The sequence below is a fragment of the Mytilus californianus genome, unplaced genomic scaffold (assembly GCF_021869535.1).
Source record: "Mytilus californianus isolate M0D057914Y unplaced genomic scaffold, xbMytCali1.0.p SCAF_7, whole genome shotgun sequence".
NCBI lineage: Eukaryota > Metazoa > Mollusca > Bivalvia > Mytilida > Mytilidae > Mytilus > Mytilus californianus.
The window spans coordinates 54407302-54430718 of NW_026262723.1; the positions used below are offsets into that span (position 1 = coordinate 54407302).

Consider the following 23417-nt stretch of genomic DNA (forward strand, 5'->3'; position numbering starts at 1 on the left):
ATATGAGCAAAGAAAAAATATTTTATAATGACGATAACCGAAAAGGAATACATGTTATAAAAAAATTCGGAACCCTTTGTCTCGCGGTTTTATGCTGCTGTCAGCGTAAAAGTGTAATGTTTACTAAAAAATTAGTCCGTTTATCAGTAAACTACAGAATTAAAAAAAAAAACTTAGATGGATACTGTCTTTTGGTCATAAACAACCTTCTGTCCAATTTCATGAAATTATACGAAGGGTTGACAAAGTTATTGATGTCTCAAACAAACTTTAACCACAGAGGGTCCACAGACTTACCGAAATGTTGACCCCGACGCCGACGACGTAATCAATTATCGGTATGTCCCGCTTTATAAATAAATTTCGCAGGCTTGACAAAAAGGGTGGAAATATGTACATGTAAAATGATAAGACTGGTCTCGATTAGAATGAGAGAAATTAAGAATTGATCATTTTAATTGCATGTTTTGAATCGTTGTGTAATTCTGACATAAGATTGTAGAGACTCCAAAATGTATACATATTTACAAGAGAGTTGTCTCATTGGCACTCATACCACATCTTCTTATATCTATTTTGCTGAAATGTAAGGTCTCCATCAACAGCCAAGTAAAGCTCAAATGATATAGTATACATTTGTACATCTTTCTAATTAATAAAATTTCTCTCGCTTCATTGTGAAAATGGAACTAAAAAATTGTGAAAACATTATTCAGCCGGCGAAAGCCATGTAAAAGAGGGTCGTAATGGGGATACCGTCATTACGAATAACGGTAAAAAAATTGTTGTCAAATGACATTAACTGTAATTTTCGGTGCATGACCATTTCTTAATGACGATAAAAAAAAAATCGACTGCTTTTGACAATTTTTTTTTTCTCCAAAAATAACGGTAACAAATAATTATTTGAGATCTCTGAATCTCGAGAATACGGTGGCAATATGCGGCAATGAAAGAACGAGATAACTATCTTGTGGGAACGACGTATTATCTTGAGAGAACGAGATAACTATCTTGTGGACACGGCATATAGCATCTTGAGAGAACGAGATAACTATCTTGTGAGAACGACATAATATCTTGAAGGAACGACATAATATCTTGAGGGAACGACATATCATCATGAGGGAACGAGATATCTGTCTCATGGAAACGACAAAACATCTTGAGGGAACGAGATAACTATCTTGCGGAAACGATATAATATCTTGAGAGAACGATAAAACTTCCTTGTAGGAACGGTATAGCATCTCGAGGGAACGACATAAAATCTTAAGGGAACGAGATAACTATCTTGTGGTAACGGCATAATATCTTGAGAGAACGGTATAACTTTCTTGTGGGAACGGCATAGCATATTGAGGGAACGACATAGCATCTTAAGGGAACGAGATAACTATCTTGTGGTAACGACATAATATCTTGAGAGAACGATAAAACTTTCTTGTGGGAACGGCATAGCATCTTGAGGGAACGACATAGCATCTTAAGGGAACGAGATAACTATCTTGTGGTAACGACATAATATCTTGAGAGAACGATAACACTTTCTTGTGGGAACGGCATAGCATCTTGAGGGAACGACAAAGTATCTTGAGGGAACAGTATTTTTTTCTTACATGGCAGCATTCTGCTACCGTACGATAAGGATATTTTGACAAATCACGATAAAAATTTAACCATTTTGTCGCTAACGCGACGTAAGCCGAAAATGACCGTTTGGCGCCTGACGGTAAAGTGCATCGCTACCCTCATTAAAGCCATCGATGTGATTAAAAAGGTATTAAAAAATTTAAAAAAGAGCTATAAATGTTTATGTTCTCTATTTAATAAACACAATGTGGGAACGCAACTGTATGTTTTTTTTTGATATTGTGGTCATTCGGGAGACTGTCAAGCGGGGCTCCGAAATTCGAAATAATTTTCGGATACGTGCTTTTTTTCATTATTATCTCTGGGGCTTACTTGTAATGTATATGAGAAAACGTTTGTATCTGTCATTATTATTCAAACATTGAGGGGTGCCGAACCCATTCTTAAGGCAAGAAAACAGGAAGGAAATTGAAATAAAACTAAGAGCTCCGACCCAAATTATGGAAATACTTGTGTTCGTTCAGCTGAAGTTTTGACTTTTAATAAAAGAATTGTTTTCAAAATTTGTAAGGTGTTTAAAAGGAATTAATATATAGTTTTTCCTCAAATTTAACTTCAATATGTTTACACTCACAAATAGTTCTAAATCTTTAAAAACACATGTCACTAAATATTTTTCACTGTACGGTCACTTGTCGGTAAACAACTTTCGACTGTATTATCACTTGGATATGTAATGTCGATTGGGTGCAGAGTCATGATTTTGGCTAGAGTATGCATGAAAAAAAAGTTACAAAACAGTACAACATAAAAATGAATTATAAAGATATATTGAAAATGGTTCAACTCAACAAGGCATAAAAAACCAACGATCAAAAAGATAAAGTACCGATTGACAGTTACTGAAACTAGTCTTACACCAATTATAACTTATAAAACTCACGTGTCCGCAGACTTTAATATCACTCAGTAATCATCAAATTATTCTGAAAATTGATATGTCAAAAATAGTCTAGATCAAAAAGATATTTAGTACTTGTTTTTTTGCAGCTTTAACATTTCACATACAGTCTAAAATAGGGCCATGTTAGCCTATGTCATCACTTGACGTCCGTCGTCGTAAATTATTTTAAAATTCTTCTCCTCTGAAATTACTGTTCGAAATACATCCAACTTTAACTGGATGTTCTTTATAGTTGTGTCTAGTTTATAAATTCTATCCGGGGATTTCATACATAAAAAAATTGCCACCATTGCCAAAACTTAAACATAAAAGGGGGGGGGGGCGGTTTTTTGCTTATATCTCGAAACCTAAGCACTGCCATGAAATAAATAAAATATTTACTCATATTTGAATCGCCGTGGATTCGATTCTCAGCAAGTTGAAACCAAAGAAGAAAGTTGGTATTTGCTGTTTCTCCTATTAGTATGCAGCATGTGGGGGTATTAGTAAAGATTGGTAGGTCCATATATGTCGGCCTAGTAAATTTCGGGGTCAAGATTGATATCTCATAATTATAGGTTCTAACCTGAACATGCATTTAACTTGCTACTGGGCGTACATGCACACCTCATGTTTTATCAAACATGAATAAAACTGAATCCTATCAGTTCCTTTTGTGGTATTCAAAATTCTTTGTGTGTATTATATCTGGAACACACATTCTAGGAGTTGCAAGGTGGTAAATTGCATGTGGTTTAATTACAATCAATTATAGTTCGAGTTCAAGTTCGAGATGATCTTCAAGTTATATTTCGAGTTACTTTCCAAGTTAAACTTCGAGTTCGAGTCAAAATTCCAGTACTAGTATCAGCAACATTCGAGTCACCTTAAATTATGTTTGAATTCTTTACAAATTGTTGTTACAAATTAGCAAATACGTGATTGCAAGAATATATGGCCATATTAAATACATTTTATTGTTACATATGTAAATAGTTCTGTCATGCCCACGGGGTATAACCGCCGTACGATTGATTCCGGAAGTTAATCGCTGCATCGCGAGGTTGGCAGATAGACCATCCTAAAATTTTCACCGAAGACTAATTGACGTACTGTTCAGTTAAGTATTTAATTTTTATAAAAACATAGTTTACTGATCCTGACAGCATTCTATATTACTAGAAGATGCCCGCGAAATCGCAGTACAATTAGGCAAGAATTGAAACAAAACAAAAATCAATTTTCGCGGTTAGTACGCCGACTGAGCATACACGAAAGCGTATAAGACACGGATTGATAAAGGTCTTCGAATTTTGATATTTACTAAATAAAATTGTCGTTTTCTGTAGAAAAAAGATTGTTTCAAAGAAAAATAAGTACTACAAAACACTACATGTATACGTCATATCACAAATATTTTCGACTTTGTATGGTTTCAGAGGAGTTACTGCTCAATGAAATCAGTCTCTTCCTTGAGTAGTATAGATTTATATTACAGGAACATAATGTGACTTTTTTAAATATTACTTGTAATGATCGCGAAACAAATATACCAAATAATATTTCACTCGAGTTTTTTTTACATATATTTATTCATATTCTGTATAATTTTATTCTTTTAATGTGCATTTACATTTAATTTCGGTTTTTATACCTAATAATACAAATTAAAAAAATATTATTTGCCATTATCTTCACTGAATTCACAAAGTCAGGAAATATCCGATATTTTTCGTGTATCTTTCACGTTTCATTCCCGATCATATGACAGTTTATTATAAAATCGGTTGCGGGTACGCGTAGCCTACAAAGGCCAATTTGGCTACGCAAAAATAAATCGTGTGTCATGTAAAAATTTCCAACTAATCTAGGACTTGCATGAATTATTCTTTAATAAATAGGAAACAATTTTAATAAGTCTACCTCGTTGGAGGAAACATTTAAAATTGGGATTTCTTGTACTTGGAGTCTTTTTTTACTCTCAGTCGCTTACTAGCATATTTTTCTCCAACGACAAAGAGTGCGATATCCGGGGATTCCCGTTCTAAAAATAAATAGCGATTGTCTAACGATCAAAAAATCTAACGATTCGTCTACGTATGCTTTATGAAACGCACGTAAACGTAAGTGTTATGTAGTCGTTAGTCGCACGCTAATATTAACGTTAGTCGTTATTAGCGATTGTTTTATGAAACGGCAGCCTGTACCTTTGTTTGCCCAAGCTCTGCTGTCCACCAAAAATCCTTATTGTTCTGTTTATTTGAGTATGGATTTGTTCCAAACAGCGAATTTCTTAAAGAAAAGAAAATGACAACACGACTCACGTACTGCGGGTCTTTTCGAAACTATCTAGATACGTGTATGTACATGTAGCAATTTTTAATTCGTATTTAAAAGAGGGAGAGAAGAACGATGAGTATAAAGGTCAAGTCATTTGAGGTAAAAAAAAAATAAATAAAAAAAAATAAAAATGGATTTATCTGGTATTGATTTTAATATTCGTTAACATAGCAGAATGTTGTGAGGTAATATTTTTTGAACTAATGTTAAGGAAGATCTATAAAACCGATCGTTACATACATAAGAATTCATTTGCAGCTTATGATCAATGCCCATTTGTTTTCTGTTCATATGGAATTAACACAATAATCATCCGACCCTTTCAAACCAAAGCACTTTAAAACAGACAGATGAAATAATAAAGCTGATGTGAAATTATGTTTTTTTTTATATATATAAAATATTTACACAAAAAAAAACCGAGAAAAACTGCACACCTTTATTGCAGATGGGAATGTTTGTAATGCTTGGATCAAAAGACGTGCCCATGCTTGGTCTATTGATTGAGACTTTGACCTCACTGTTGATCTATTGACCGTAAAATAAAAAGAAGTCTTTTTAATACAAGTCGGAATATCCACTTGAAATTGTTTAAGATACAAATTATTACTCAAAACATATTGTTCGAAACGAAACAATTCCTTTCCAATTTTTCATTCTATTTGTAGGAAATGTGTCCTTTGCCTTTCATTTCTTGATGATAAAACCCGTAGGGATCTTTATCTTCCAAATAGAAATTTAAAACTGATTACTAGGCGAAGGTTGGACATACATGTATAATTCTTTGCAGGTCTATTTGGGCATATACATATACAGATTCAACACTTGTACGTTTTATAAATTATTGACTTTCAAGTCTTTAGGTTTGAGAGTTCCTGATGAAGATTAAATTGTAAATTGTGTAAATCCAGCTAAACTCCTCGGACACGCGAAATACATAAAAAAATATTTTCATTCAAAAGATATCATCCACAAATTAGTAGAGTGTATCCATTGTTGCTGTCACGTTGGCATATGTGAATTCATATTTGATAAGATCTGTTGCATTCAATGGCGCATTCCAGTACGAGTGTGATAAACTCATTGTTTACGGTCGAAACTATTAGTTTGGAAACTGAAATGATTCGGACGTACGAACGTTTTTGTCATACCTAAAGCGAGTGTGATTACATCATACGCAGGTAACAACAGCTGTACTTTTACTTTCAAAGTATTGTTTAAAAAAAAATACATGTTACTATTTCAAAATTGGGAATAATTTTAAGTGGTTTAAAATTGAATATCAGTACATCCAGAGCAGTTCAACATTCAATGTCCTCCTTTTCCCAAATAATTCTATAAACAGAATACAAGTTTTACATTCTTTTGAATATATTACAATCTTTTAATTTCTAAGCTTTGTTTGAATCAACAAATCAACCCAAAGTTTTAAAAATGCCTTTTAGTGAAGTGTTTTAAGTGTCGGTTAGTGTATGGAAAGGTATATACATGAAATTTAGAGCGAGGGGCTTGCCCCGAGCTCTTAATTTCATAGTATATAACCTTTCCATACACTATCCAATTTAGCACATATTTACAACTTGAGTAATCGTGTAATTAGTCTATTGATATATTTTGGCTGACTAGGTGTAGCTCATTTACGTAGTTTTGTAAATCTACTCACTAGTATCATTGTAAAATATGTGATTTCAAAAGGCCCTTGACTCCAGAATGAAAAGATGGTAGCTGCTGGTGTAAGTATGTTTATTGATATAAAGCGGTGTTTTACGACACATGTACTTCTTTAATTGGTAAGATGACAAAATAAATTGACTAAAAGCAGGCAGTAATTAAATTGCAGTGGAAGCTTTACATTCTTAAAAACATTTTTCTATTTCACATAAAAACTAAAACTATAATAAATTTTACACATATAGATAGTTTGCAGTGGCGAATCCAAAAAGGGGGAGGGGTGGTGGTGGAAAACGCCTTTTTCGTGAAGATCAATGGGTTGGAACCCCTTTTAAAAATAGTTGGATCTGCCCCATAGGTAGTCTAGTGGATAGTTTACATGCATGAAATATTTGTCACTGGACATTAAGCAACCAATAATCAATCAATTCATGACGAAATAGATCAAATTGCTTTAATTTCCCTTCACAAGGTTTCATGGTTCACTCTTTTTTGTGTACAAAGTAATTGCATGGAAAATAAATGATTACAATTTTTAGATGGCGTTGTACTCTAATCAAGGTATAAAGAACCATATTTGTTACTTTTTATTTAAATGAAAGAAACTTTTAATCGTCAAAAACATTTTAAGATTCAAAGATTAATAAGCAGGATGTTTAAAAATCAATTTGAAAACTAATTACAAACTATTTAGTTTAATTTAGAACACAGCATTTATTTCAAAATAGCCAGTAGCAATTTTTGTTTTAATATCTTGATTACGATACAATGCAATCTTACATTTGTGGTCATTCATGCGTAGTTATTTAGTACACGGAAAAGTATGTACTATGAAAATTAGAAGGCAAATTCAAGCAATTTGATTAGACGAGAAGTTGTAAGTATGTGCTAATTAATTGAAAATTTAAAAAGCATTCTATTCTTATTTACGAATAAATACCCTAAGGGTACATGTCACCCACACTTTAAGAGATGCAAAGGCGTAATATTGTATTTAAACAAATCCATTTGACATGTTATAATCTGATTATTTTCTTGAACATAAACTAGTGATGTACATGTAAATTTATTAATATTTTGTAAACATTTTTTAGCAACAAACACACATTGAAAAAACTGTTAACATTTTCCATATGAGTTTGTGTATGATAAAGATTTGACGGACCAATACCTTCTCAAATTAATACACTATCGTGACTATTTGATAAAAGCCTATTACATTTTAAACATCAAGTTTTCTGTAATGTATTTTATTAATTGCATTTGTAAATGATTACTGACGACTCTGAAAGATTTAGGCTTATATTTAATTTTTTCTTGTATTTCCCAATATTTTCCACTGAAATGAATTGCAGTAACCCCAGGTTCTCCCATTATTTTCCACTTTACTGGGGAATATTCTTTAAACCTGGGTTTTGCCAGCCATGGTTAATTTAAATGTTTTATTAGCTTACATTTTGGATAACTTACGGTAATTTGTGAACACTGATATTCAGGTTTCCTTATCTTTTAGTTGTAAACGTAGTACTTCACATGTTGTTTTCAATATACCAATCAAGATATATTGTTCTGTTCTTTTCGTCCATAATAAATTATAGACGCATTATGTACTGTTATAAATGCATTTTTTGTTCTCGCCTGAATAGGTATTACATATTTTCCATTGGACGTTAGGCAAACAACAGGCAATCAATCTCTACCATACTGCTGTCCCACACGCCTGCCTCTGCTCTGCTGATTTATGTTTTATATAATTTCAAAAACAACCTTTTGTTTTCGAGAAAGCACATTTTAGGATGGCTGACACATAATTTAATTGTTCTTTTTTACAACTTTTTGATTTTAACATACATACACCCATACATATGAATACTGTAGTTTTGCAAAATTGATACACAATAAAAGCCAAGAGAAATTATTAGCAAAATAGACTCCATAGTGTGCTGTATATAGCGCTATCCATAAGAAGCTGGTACAAGAGGAAGAAACTATTATTTATAAACCACCAAAGGGCATACTTTATTATAAGAGGTAAATATTCATTAAATAAGTCACAAGATAAATGCCACTAGTGGACCATGAGATGCTACACGTTCTCGAGCATAAATTGTAGAACGGTTCATGATACATGTTAGTGCGTATCTAGTGTTCTGTTTAGTGTAAGTAAAATATTGATGTTTTTTTCGGCTATTTTCATGGGCGTTCCTTTTTTCAAGATTTTCAACAACTCCTTAGTTTCTTCCCAATATCAAATCATATGTTCAATAAAAAGTAAAATGGCGAAAAAAAACAACAGTCGAATAAAACACTGCACGGAAAGAATAAGATTGGGAGACACGAAATCCGCAAAAAAAAAAACAAAAAAAAAAAACAGGAGTGAACTCAGGTCCATGTACTCCGGAAGGATAATCAGTTCCTGCTTCCCTTTTTCTTTCGACAATATACCACAAAAATCAATGCGTCCAATGCGTTAAATAAAGTTTTAGCAGGTTTGAACTCAACCAATACTGAATACTATTAGTTTTACCGTATAATTACTACAGATTAATTCCCGATTTTACATTGTTGCAAAATGACGTACCGTATTTTTACACTCAGCCAGACAATTCAATTGGAAGACTTAATTAAGGTGTTTGTTACAAATAGGAACAATGAGTGAAACAAATAACAAATAGACACATGTATTAAGCGCGTGACTTTCACAGAATTGAACACCGCTTTTCTGAATATTCATTGGAATATAAATGTTTTCGTGGTGTAGTCTTTACAGTGTAAAAGTTTTCTAATTGTCTTTACAATAAAGGATTTTCGGGGGTTTCCCTAAAATTGCACGAGAACGATTTCAGTGCTTCAAAATAATTCAGGATACCTGCTTTAAAAAACAGAAAGATGCTTATACCATTTAAACAAAAGAAGATGCGATATGATTACCAATTAGACAACTGTCCAGCAGAGAGCAAATGACGTATAAGTTAACAACTATAGGTCATTGTACGACGTTCAACATTAAGGAAAACCCATACTGCATACAAAGTAATCTGCATAGAAAGTAATAAAAGGCCCCGACAAATTTCCAACATTTCAAACCAGAACATTTAATGCTGAATTTATGTACAAATCAATAAACGAAGAACAAATATGATATACAACAAATGTAACCACTGAATTTATTCGGTATTCGAGAGCTTGCAGCTGCTACTCAAACTTCATAAAATGTCACCAGTGCAAGCAGAAAGTTGATGGACCAGAGTTATGTTAAAGAACGTCTCGTCCTTTTTCTGAAAAAAAGGCCATTGGAAGATACAATGACCTTGTTGATAAATATTCCGTATCAACTTTTCAAATAATACATCGAAGTATAAATTCTAGGTACTGACGTTGCTTATCATTTTAATTACGTGTTATAGTGTTCTTATTATTGGCTTTGTATATTTTTAACTTTTACTGTTTTAGGTAATATCCCTTTGGCGTGGCTCGGTATGTATATATCCTGCCATTGTGTTGTTGTGCTATGGTCTTTTTTTTGTATCTTTGTCTTTCATTTTTGCTTTTGAGCTTTGTCTAAAGAGTGTCTTTATGTCTATATTTAGACTATAACACAATGTTGACTGCTGTATCCAAATTTTTGACATTTTTACCTAATAATATGTCTTTTGTTTTACTCACACATTGTTGTCAATATAACGGAATACTATGCGACTGTCATACAATTGAGAGTTTTAGCTAGTTATAAAACCAGGTTTAATCCATCATTTTTTACATAAGGAAATGTCTGTACCAAATCAGGAATAACAGTTATTTTCCATTCGTTTGAAGTGTTTGATCTTTTGATTTTGCCATTTGATAAATGACTTTGTGTTTTGAATTTGCCTTGGAATTAGGTATTTTTGTTATTTTACATTGAACTTTAACACAATTTCAGTGACTGCTCACTGCCATTAGATCTTTTGGTAGCCAATTTTACTAAATTATAAATAATCGGTCGTTTTACACACCAGAACAGATGGTGATGATCATAATGATGATAATGATAATGATGACGATGATGATAGATTGTTTTCTAACGTTCAATGGTAAATAGGTCATGCATATCAGGATGAGAACACGTTAATGAAATATGAATATGAACACTGCCTTGACCTACGTCTGGCGTACATCACTGTAATCCTGGTATCTTTTATGAGTTTTATTTACAACCACTGGGTCGATGACACTGTCTCGAATTACTAACGGTTTTGGACCCCAGGAATAGATTGCCTTAGATAAATTTGGCAAAACCATTTTGGAATAGTGGGTCCTTTATGCTCTTCAACTTCGTACTTTATTTGGATTTTTTATTATTTTTATTCGAGCATCACTGATTAGTCTTTTGTACACAATACGCGTGTCTGGCGTAATTGTTTTTTAATCCTGGTATCTATGATGAGTTATTTATACTATATCGACAGACTGAATCGGATTTTAAAGTACCAGTATGCAGTAAACTGATTTCGTTTTCTGTTTATTTCCAAATGATCCAAAATCTACAGTTAATATGTTTTATCCGCACTCCGCTTTATAAATAATAATGAATTTTAGAAACTCCTACACAAGCGTAAGCAGAATTCTTTAATCAAGTAGGGCCTAATCTTTAGGGAAAATTCAAACAATAGTTTGTCAATATATTCTACAGGTACAACAATTACTGTACTTAAGATATATAATTATGAGAAAACCTGTGTTTTATTTGCCAAATTTATTTCCAATATTCTTCAAAACAAAATCACACATACATGTAAAGTGTGGAAAGCAAACAATTAAAAAAAAAACGAAAAAAACAACAGAGTTTTAAACATTGTTAAACGGAAAGACAAAAAAGAATAGTAAGTTATCACACTATGTCTGCATTGAGGTATCATACAAATCTTCTGTTTTGTGTCCAATGAAATGATCATATTTGTCTTCCTCTTCATCATCATTTCTTTTATGGGTCGTTGAATCATAAACATCATCAACGGTATGACTATAAATGTTACCATCAGCCTCCTTGTGACGATTATATCCTGAAATGTCATAGGTTCCTTCCTCGGATTGACAATAAATGTCATCTTGTTCTGTTTTCGAGATTTGTTTGTTTTCGTTTGAACGTGAAGGGTTAGAAAGCGCATAAGACTCAGATCCAGCAAAACGTGTTTGTCGGGTCAGTCTTTTGTTTTTGTCCTTTAATAAAGCTCGTATTTTCATTCATTTGCATGTAAAAATGTTTATCATGTGTCCCAATGTATTCAACTTTTTGGTTATTTGTGTTATCAGTACCAGTGGTTAAAGATGCACTTTGATTGCCAACAAAACCACTATTGTCAAGACCAGTTGTCTGTTTTTCTTTAGCATGTTTAGGTTTTCTGCACATAACGTGCCTGTAATGTGAATAAATTTTCATTATTTTTTGTATTTTCACCTGAAAGAGGGACGAACGATACCAGAGGGACAGTCAAACTAACAGATCGAAAACAAACTGACAACGCCATGGCCAAAAATAAAAACACAAACAGACAAATAAAAGTACAGATGACACAACATAGAAAACTAAAGACTAAGCAACACGAACCCCACCAAAAACTGGGGGTGATATCAGGTGCTCCGGAAGGGTAAGCAGATCCTGCTCCACATGTGACAACCGTCGTGTTGCTTATGTTATTACAAATTCGGTAAATAGTCTAATTCGGTAGGTCACATTCGTGAAAAGGGAAGGGTATTATAGTTAAGACATAAGGAACATATCCGATATAATCTGTGAAACGGTTATTCCATAACGGTCAACCAACTCGTGATGTCGTCCGTAAAATTTACGAAGGGATGATTTCAACTTCACCATTTGGAACTCTTGGTTTAATAGCTTCCTTGTGAGCAGCAATCCTCTATCAAGGAAATCATTATAGGAAATACAAGCCCGGGAATATCGTATCAATTGGTAGATATATACTCCGTATTCAGGCGCTGCTGGAATGTTGCTACATAGAAATGGAAAGTTCACAATTGGGAGGCTGAAATCATCTCTTTTGTCGTAAAGTTGTGTTTTCAACCGACCCTCATTGTCAATTTCTAGATGTAAGTCAAGATATGAGGCAGACTTAACTGCATGTATCTGTAGTATCCTTTATCTCTAGTTCGATGGGATAGATTCGTTCAACATAGTCACCAATTTTGTATTATTTAGTGAGAGAACATCATCTATATAGCGGAACGTAAAGTTAAAGGATATTGCTAACTTCTTATCTTTATTCCTAAGAAGTTCCTGTACGAAGTCAGCCTCATAATAATAAAGAAACAAGTCGGCAAGAAGAGGGGCACAATTGGTTCCCATAGGAATTCCGACAGTCTGTTGAAAAACACGTCCTCCAAACGTAACAAATATGTTTTCAATCAAGAAATCAAGCATCTTGATAATGTCAGTTTCAGAGAATTTTTTTTTGAATCAGAGTGATTCTTTACAAAGTAGGATTTATCCCTCCCCAAGACAATATACTTGTATCTACGTTCGCCATTCTTTTTAATGAAACAAAGTAATACCAACTCTTTCAATTTGTCTTTTAGTTTGGAATGGGGAATACTTGTGTAAAGTGTAGAAAAGTCAAATGTTTAAATACTATTGCAAGATGAGAGAGTCTTAGATTGTCTGTATTCTAAAAGATCTTTGGAATTTTTTAGTATCCACATCTGATTCACGCCACCTCTAGAATAGGCAGTTTCACAATAACTTTGGATCCCGGCTTTGATTGCTGATAAAATAGATGTTAATAATTTAGAAAGAGGTTTCGTGTAGCACTTGGAAGACCCAGCAATATACCGTTGTTTGTAAGGACACTTATGTAGTTTAGGTATCCAATACAGTGATGGAAGATCCAGTTCTTCATCTTTTGTTGAAATTCCATAGGAACATTCAACAGACCTATGATTATCCAGGATTTCCTCTTTGGTAATTGTCGTGAGGGTATATGTTGAGCTTCCAAATGAATTGTCAATACCTAATTCATTTATCAAGCAGTTTATGTAATGATATTTACACACAAAAACGATGTTATATGGGGCTTTATCTGCGGGGACAACAACATATTTGTCATGGAGGATGGACAACATTTGGGTCTTTAAAAATTGTCGTAGCGTGGGTATTGATAGACCCATTTAGTTTCTTAATTCGTATTTGTATCAACGACATCACAGCCTTAATCCATTCGGAAAGAGTATCTACGTCTTCTTTCTTACGTTTAGCCCATTGCCTGGCATAATCCTCGACTGAATCGATCAGTATTTTGAATTTGTATTTCTAATTGATGGATTTAGGCTCAATATATTTTGGACCTTTGGATAACAAATGTCGCAGGGAAGTGTTATTGACAATGTTGAGGTCTCCGGTAATAACGTGGCCAGCCGGATTATATGTGAATTGGGAACTAGCGCAGGTGCAATCAGGAGGTTTAGACTTGAAGTCGTCAATGTTGAGATCCTGCAAAACGTGTTTGTAATTGAAAATTTTAGTTGCAATTAGTTTGGTATAGGTTTAAGAAATTATTGGTACAGTCTGATCTTTAAAATAAGGAGGTATTTTCGACTGAACTAATTTATGATGAAGGATATTGCCTAAGTTGACGCCATCGAGACCTTTGTTGGCAAAGGAAAGTTTAAGAAAAGATCTTTTCTCTTTTTCATCTTTTCCAATGCGAACTGGTTTGAAAAGTCTGTGACTTGCAATATCCGAAATGATAGGTGTAAGTTTGTATTGGTTTTAATGAGGGTTCGTAACAGTGGTTTCCAAACATAATCATGTAATATGCAGTGCATTTTCGTAACAATAACACAAGTATGTTTTAAACAAGTTTACCACACAGATTTTAAAAAGCAATATTGACATGTGGTGGGCATCAGCACGTTTTAACTTGAATGTCTCGGAACGGAAACTTGTTCAGTGAACAATGATGACATCGATGTTTCCTGCTATAAGATAATTAAAGATTTTCAACATCTTTCTTCTGATAGTATATATTATGTACGCCCCTAAATGATAATTATATAATACATGATACAATTTTTTACTATTTCATAGTCATTCTTAATATTTATATATTTTCAATTGCTAGTTCGTATAGTATTAACTATAACTGCAACTACAAAAAAAAAACTGGGAAACAATTTATTGAAAATAAGTTATTCTTTGAAAATATAGATTTTACAGAATTACACATATTTTAAAAGAAGCACAGTTATTCACGGATATGTTTGAAAAAAAAATATCCGTCTTTGATTCAACCGAAACAATTGCAATTAAAATAAACATAAAATATTACCTTCTGACGAGACAAATAATAACAACAACACACGCTAACAACACGATCGCTACAACCATACCGACAACTAAACCTGTAAACATTTTACAATGCTTTATTATTAGAAGATAACTGTATTGTATTCTAAGCTCCAACGGCATCAATTGGTGATTTGATGGTCGCAAATAAAGTTTACTGGTGACGCGTTAGAGGAGCCAGTAAACGGGTATTTGCGATCATCAAATCACCAATTGATGCCGTCGGAGCTTAAAATATAATATTGTTATCTCCATTCTAATGAAACTGACAGAAAACAACGTCAAATCATACATTTAAAATCTGCCATACGTCGTCTGCGCTTGCGCGTAAGTTTTCATAGCATCAGCTGTGAATTGATGCCATGAAAATTGGTGACGTTATCTAATCAAAATGAACGTTACAAACGATGTTGCATTAGAATTGCGAATGAATACAGTTAATTGTTGTTAATGTATTAAATTTTGTACTTAATAAAGTATGTTCTGCTAAAACAAATAACGTGTATGGTTACTTTATGTAGGAAAAGAATATTCTGTACCGTTCTTTAAACATCTTAAATAATTTAAGCTACAAACTTGTTCGAAATATTAGTGTCATTGGAATACTATCGCATTGACGTATACATGTACCACACATCACTTTTGAATTACGTTGTTCGGAATATTGGTGTCGTTGGAATGCTATCTCATTGACGTATACATGTACCACACATCTTATTTGGATGAAGTTGATAAAGTAGATAAAGAGTCCTTTTCTATATGTTTTTATTAAAACTTTGTTTTCCTCTCTCTATCACATTTAGTCTTGAAGGATCCTCGCAGTCATACTTAAATAGTTCGTCTTGACAATTGTATTCATGTATTGATGTATTCATTATTATCATTATATTGATGTATTTGATCCTTTGCGTTGTATTTTTCCTGCTCTTTTTATGGCACAGACACGTTTGATTTTGAGTATGTGTGATTTAGGATGAAGCTAATAAACGTTTTGAATACAGTAATTTAAGGTATTGAATTTGAAAATCCCAAAAAAATAACGCTTTTTGAATTTAAAATGACCAATAACATTATATGGGTATTCAAAATACAAGCTAACTTAAAAGCACATAATATCACAGGTTTAATTTATATTTTGTGATTAGCGCTCAAATAATCAAAGATAAAGATATTTGTAACATCCTCTCTACATCCAATAGACTAATGTTGCATGCATTAAACAGACATAAACATTCAAATAGTATGTGTTAAAATATAAATACTAAATATTGGCTTAACCACTGTATCTACATACCTCTGTCTAGTGAAACATTTGTCTCCTGTGAATCATTAGATAAGGTAGTTGGTACTTTCTCTAAAATCATTGATAATAAAAAAATGTACATTTTCACAAATATCGTTATAGTCGAGCTATAATTGATTTGGTTTATAACTATTTCATTTGATTAAGGATTCGAATGGGATAAGATGCAAGTTTTCCTAACATATGAAGTCTTCTCCAGTATAAATATGATAACTATATTACCTTAAATTAAGAAATAATAAATCGCTTAGTCTTTTATATATATCTACAGCATGTACAAATAGCATAAAAATGAGACAATACTCTAAATAACTCATGTGATCACATCCTGAGAAGACTAGTGAAATATTTACATCATGTGATCACATCCTGAGGAGACGAGTGATATATCCATATCATGTGACAAATTTTCTAAAAGAAAGGCGAAAGATACCAATGGACATTCAAACTCATAATTCGAAATAAATTGACAACGCAACAGTACAAAAGACACAACATAGAAAACTCACGACTGAGCAACACGAAACCCGTCAAAAACAGGGTGTGATCTCAGGTGATTCCCGGAAGGGTAAGCTAATCTAAACTAGCTTTCAAATCTGTTCTTATTCCGTTGTATCTTGTATAAAAAAAGAAATGGCGAGCATCGACTTGTGGAGTCCAAACGCACATGCCGGAGATACTATATAATGTACATGTTCGGAATGCAACCCGTTTTTTTGAATGAATTCTACAATTGCACGAATCAGTCCTGTGTAATGATGTGTAGTCGAGTCGAGATAAAAAAAAACGTTATTTTTTTTACATCACCCAATTTATTGTTCCATTTCAAATAAAGTGAAACGTTTATACCTTGAAAGTTTCTGTTTCACAGATGAAGATGGATATGTTTCAATCGTCGTAACCATAATCCCGTCCTCCATTTTCCCGAATGTGACCTAATGAATTAGACTTATCACCGGATTTGTACTTACATGAGTAACACGACGGGTGCCGGTTTTTGTTGGGGATCTTGTTGCTTAGTCTTTAGTTTTCTATGTTGTGTATGTGTACTGTTGTTTGTCGTTTGGTTTTTTTCTTTTTTTGCCATGGCGTTGTCAGTTTATTTTCGACTTTAAGTTTGAATGTCCCTTTGGTATCTTTTGCCTCTCGTATAAATATTAAAAAACGATTTGACTTTACAGATATCCAGAACAATATGGATGCCTGTCTCGATATCATGTAAAAATGAACATTACGATCAATACAAAGACATATATTTGCTTACATCTACGTCACAAGGTCTCTGGCGGACTGCTGTCTTCTTGGCAGTCATATCACATCTTATTATTTTTATATTAGCTATAACAAGTGCATGTAATAAAAGTGTTTACTACGAACATGTATCGATCTTTGTCTTTGATTAATGTTACTTTGGTTTAAGGATGTTCACTCCTCATTTTCAAAATAACAAGCTTTTTAAAATACTGTTATAAATTGATAATTTATGTATAAAGAAACTAAAAAAGCAGAAAAAAATTAGGGTCCGTGTGATTGGTTTCGAGATATAAGCCATTGAAAATTTGGCGGGAAATAATTCTCTCTAGATTTTTCATATATTTAACATTGGCACCTTTTTTCTTTCAAAAACAGTGAAAAATGAACAAGGATTTCATAAGATTTTCAAAGATGACATTTTAAACTATATATCATCAAATTATGGAAAGAAAAGTAGGGGTTAATGGGCACAATTTTTAATGGCACTACATGGATAAAACCAGAGGAATCCGAATATCTGGCAAAAATTCAAACACAAGAGGAGCGAACATCCTTAACCTTGTGAAACATTACCTTTACATGTATAGTTAAGCAGAAGAGTGTTTGATTGAAAACATCTTGGATATTTCCGGATTACTTCAGAAAGATTGAAGGTGCATATGTCTGAATTGTTCTTTTCGTTACAAAGAGTTATAATTGATGTTTGTGCTTCTTTGTATACTGCGGAACAGTCTTCATACTCTCTATCAAACATAAACCTGGTTTTGTTGAGTTGTAGATAATATTTGGAACACCCAGTAAACGAAATGGATTCGTCCGTTTTATGACATGACTGAGAATAATTGATCAAACCTACAAACACAAAAAATACAAATATTAATTTCTGAAATACGAATGAAAATTGGCGTATTGGAAAAGTGAAAAGACCGTTAAATTGAAACAATTATTTATTATTGATAAAATTGTTTCCTTGATATATAATAATCAAATATATACAGTTGTTAATTAATTAATATGAAATCTGAATGCCCCATGATTTGGTACTACATACAAGAGTTACAATAACATATGGTTACTCCAACAAACAAGAGAACATTTCCGAATAAACTCTTTTTTTTTTAAATTGAAAATTTTATTTGTGTGAAATTTTTATTATTGAAATTCTTTGAAATGTTAGTATACAACTCGTATTGCATGAAGTTTCCTAGCATTATAAAAATCTAATGCAAACCATGCATGGCTTTTAATCAACACAAAATGAGACACAATCGCATAAGAAGAAGGATATGCTCATCAATTGATCAGTTCTGTTTTTGTCTGATATTATGGACTTCCAGACATTGTTTTGCGGTGTTCTGTGTTGTTTCTATGCATTAGTTCTCAGATAAACGTTTAGAACATATCTTAGTTATGGAACTGGTTTTATTTAGATTCAGAAGTATGCAATTTTGAATAAGGATATACAAATGGAGTTAAGCTTTCAAATACCTTAACACCATACTTTCAAATTTGACAAACCGTTTCGACTTGTCTCGGTCGAATACTCAGCTTATCTTTTTTCAAATTGTATTACTTTTCATAAGAAAATATCTTTCAAAATTGTAAATTATTTTGATCTGTATTTCACTCCCTATAAATTTTTTTTTCGTTCATAATTTCAATTTAAAAACATTCCGCATATAATAGATTGATTGGTGTTTAACGCCACTTTCAGCACTATTGTTCTATTTCGTGGCGGTCAGTTGTTAATGATTGAGAAAGCCGAAGTGCACGGAGAGAACCACTGACCTTTGGTAGGAAAACTGACACTCCTATTCAATAAAGATTGGAGTCGAGCGTACCTGCCACGTGCAGGATTCGAACTCACAACCTCAGTGTTGACAGGCTAGTGATACAGTATACTTAGAATACATATACCACTTGGCCACCGAGGCCCAATATCTGCGTATAACGATATACTCATAACTTTTAAATGTAAGCAACAACAACAATACTTTATTTTAAGAGAGTTACACAATAAGTTATGTAAGTAACCTTCCCTGAGGCCATCATTATTGAAAAGCATAAACAAAAACTGCTGAAAAACACAAATGCAAACACGTACATACATGTAGCATACATCTGTATAAAAGTAAAGTAAAAAACAAGATAAATATACTGCATAACATGTAATATAAACATGACGAAAGAATTAATATTAAAGATTTATTTTAATGGGTCAATAAATGATCTGATGTTTTGTTTTTGAAAGAAATAATAATAAAGATTTATTTTAATGGGTCAATAAATGATCTGATGTTTTGTTTTTGAAAGAATTAATATTAAAGATTTATTTTAATGGGTCAATAAATGATCTGATGTTTTGTTGTTTGAAAGAATTGTCATTTGTTATATTTCCTATTAAACGCTGTAGGTAAATTTTCCTCAAGGATGGTCTAGATGTTATGGTTATATATTGTAGTAATGGAGTTTTATTTCTAACAGTCTTCCGATTTGATGCTACGCAAGTCTTCGATTTGCCATTTTGAATGGTCTTTGTTATACATTTCTCCTCCTGAATTTCCAAATACTTGAACTTGTAACAGCATGGGTATGACTGGCGGAGTAGAAACAGTTAACCATTCCAGAGCACTTGACTCCAAACCCGATTTATTGACTTTTCAATTTTTTGTGTAAACCGGTAATCAGTGGGTTGTCATTTGTCTAAACCAATGAAACAGCTGTAATCATTTTTAACAACTATGATGCAGTTTGGTTTTGTAGATTTATGTTACAAATAGATAAATTCGTTGCGTTGATATATATAAATATCCTATTTACTGAGGCAGGTAGATTCTAAAAAGTGTACATATATAAAGGATTTGCGTATATTTCGTAATCGTTAATTTTGAAGTTGAAAATATTATCAAAAATCAGTTAATGATTCTTGTTTTCAAAATAATAATTATTATAAATAAAATGCATAAATAAAAAAATCATTCTATCAAAATCTGTTGAATAGTGAATTCGGGATGTAAGTATTGGTTTGTAATGTCATGTAAAATCAAAAAAACAAAATCCATTTGATCATGTTGAACAATCAAATATTTACTGGTCGAAAAGTTCAAAATGTTGATGAACATAATATAAATGAAATGTTCCTACAAGTGATTTTTTTAACAGTTGATAGCATTTTTGAAAAGTCTTCATTTGATAACCATCGTAAATATTCAAGAATGGGTAAGATGTTTTTCAATTGTCGCCACATTCTATATGTGCCTGTCCCAAGTCGGGAGCCTGTAATTCAGTGGTTGTCGTTTGTTGCTATATATCATATTAATTTTGTTGTTCGTTCATTATTTTGTACATAAATCAGGCCGTTAGTTTTTTTCGTTTGAATTGTTTTTCATTTGTTATTTCGGGGCCTTTTATAGCTGGTTATGTGGTATGGGTTTTGCTCATTGTGGAAGACCGTACGGTGACCTATAGTTGTTAACTTCTATGTCATTTGGTCTTCGGTGGAGAGTTTTCTCATTGGCATTTATACCACCCACTTTTTTTTTATCTTTGTACATTTCCAGAAAACTGTATTCTAGTATTCAACTTTTCATAAAAGAGTTGGACTAATTTGCATTGAATTCATTCCATACGTGGGTCGCTTTGCCAAGTTTTTTTCAATCATTAATACAATCAGTATCTTAAGACAATATACTAAAGAGGGCTGTCAAAACTACATGTCAACAACATGCCAGATAACACTACAGCCATGAGAAAAAGAGACAAACATACAAAGAGTTCAAAAAACACCGTACAGAAATAAAAAAATGAACAGTTCTAACCCAAAGCCAATGAAAAGCACTTCCTTATCCATTAGTAGAACAAGTTCTGCTGTACATGGCAAAACACATTCTGTGATAAGTTGCATTCGGTGGTGTCATAAACGAGAAAAGGAGAAAGGGACTGTCATTCCAACAAGTGGAATGTATCCGTAGTCATGTATAACACATATATTCTACACCTAGATCTACAATGATTTACAAAATCAAAATGTCGCCGATTAATTTCGAAATAAGGAAAGACGGTTTAAACTTGCCACACAATAATTAAAACATGTACTAAATGCTTTCATCGATACAAAGAATCGGAAGGAATTTTGGTTGCACCAGTACAATTCGTATTCAAAACGGGACATCACATCCTAATTGTAATGGGGATGTCGTTTGTAGAGCTCGTTGATCTATGTACAAACTCATGGTCCTTTGAAAAAACTTATTCATAGAGGTTAATAATTCAACACAGTAGCAACATCTTTAAATATCGTTGTTATCTGTACTAACATTGATGTTGTCCTTGAAAAATTAAAAAAAAAATATATATTGCTTTATATGTACATTTATGAGTACCCATGATCCTACATCCTGTCGATAAGGTTACCTTTATTTTGACATTGTACAATATCATGCGTTCCTCAATTATAGGCAACCGTACGGCCTTCAACAATAAGAAAAACCCATACCGTATAGTCGGCTATAAAAGACCCCAACATGAAAAATATGAACCAATTCAATTGAGAAAACTAACGGCCTAATTTATAACAAAACAATTAACGAAAAACAAATATGACAGTCATAAACCAACGACACCCACTAAACTACTGGATCCTGATTTGGGACAGGCACATAAAGAATGTGGCGGGGTTAAACATGTTGTGAGCGCTCAACCCTCCCCTAACCTGGGACAGTTGTGTAACAGCACAACATAAGAACTAACTATAAAAATCAGTTGAAAAGGGCTGGTTAGGGGAGGTTGGCGCCTTCAAACGAGTTTAACCCTGCCACATTCTGTATGTGTCTGTCCCAAGTCAGGAGCCTGTAATTCAGTGGTTGTCGTCTGTTGCCGTGTAACATATTTGTTTTTCGTACATTATTTGTACATAAATTATGCCGTTAGTTTTCTCGTTTGAATTGTTTTACATTTGTCACTTCGGGGCCTTTTATAGGTGACTATGCGATATGGGCTTTGCTCATTGTTGAAAGCCGTACGGTGACCTATATTTGTTCATTTCTATGTCATTTGGTCTCTTGTGGAGAGTTTTCTCATTGGCCATTATACCACATCTTCTTATTTTTATATTAACTCATCAGATCGATACAAAGCAGAAAAGCGTCAAACATAAACACAGACCGGAAGTGGCAGGGTATTTATCCTTCCCTCTGACTTCCTCAGACTGTTTTATGACTGCTTTACACTAAATTCATTAGATGTGTACTGATTGATACTTTAGTCTGGGAGAGCAACATTTATCTATGAGTTGTAATTGGTTTTGAACTAGCTTATAATATACTGTTCAAAAAAAGAAACGCATAGCTTTTTCAAAATGCAAAATATATATTTTACAAGGTAAAATGAAACGGTCAATTGCATCTTCGAATTTTTACAGGTAAGTTTTTAACTTTAAATGCCTATTCTTTTGATTTGGCTCCCTGCCACATGAAATTTGCGGCTCGCTAAAAGTGCATTTGACCTTTTTCGCCGCTAAATTTTGCTAACGTTTTTCACGAGAATTATGAGGCCAACTCAACTGTTAAACTTTAGTGCATTTCACGACAAAGTTTGGAGATTTAATTCATCACAACGTTAAAACGCTACCATGCCAAGGTTGGACCCTGCTATTAGAAATATCGTCACTGCAATTGGGATACAAGGATTGAGAAGAATCAGCTCACAAACAGTCCGCAATCGACTGCGACAAAATGGCATTAGACCCAAGAGGCCGTATTTTGGACCCGTTTTGAGGCCGTTACACAGACGGAAAAGAGTCCGATGGAGCAACAGATTGAGGGGCTGGACATTCCGCGACTGGCGCAGAATCTGATTAAGTGATGAGTCTCGTTTTATGCTTCAGAAACGTGATGGAAGAATTCGTGTCTACCGGCACATGAGTGAACGTTTTGCTTCCTCGTGTGTCAAAAACAAAAAAAGTGGACAGATTCGGT

At 33.1% G+C, this 23417-nt stretch overlaps 1 long non-coding RNA gene across 1 annotated transcript; it reads right to left on the reverse strand.

Moving 5' to 3' along the window:
- Positions 1-14868: 14868 nt before the first annotated feature.
- On the reverse strand, positions 14869-18305 carry LOC127707532 (uncharacterized). The gene is made up of 3 exons (XR_007984954.1): positions 18016-18305; positions 16180-16239; positions 14869-14941 (listed from the first exon to the last, which is right to left on the reverse strand). It is a non-coding gene; the product is annotated as an uncharacterized LOC127707532 (long non-coding RNA).
- Between the last annotated feature and the right edge of the window lie 5112 nt (positions 18306-23417).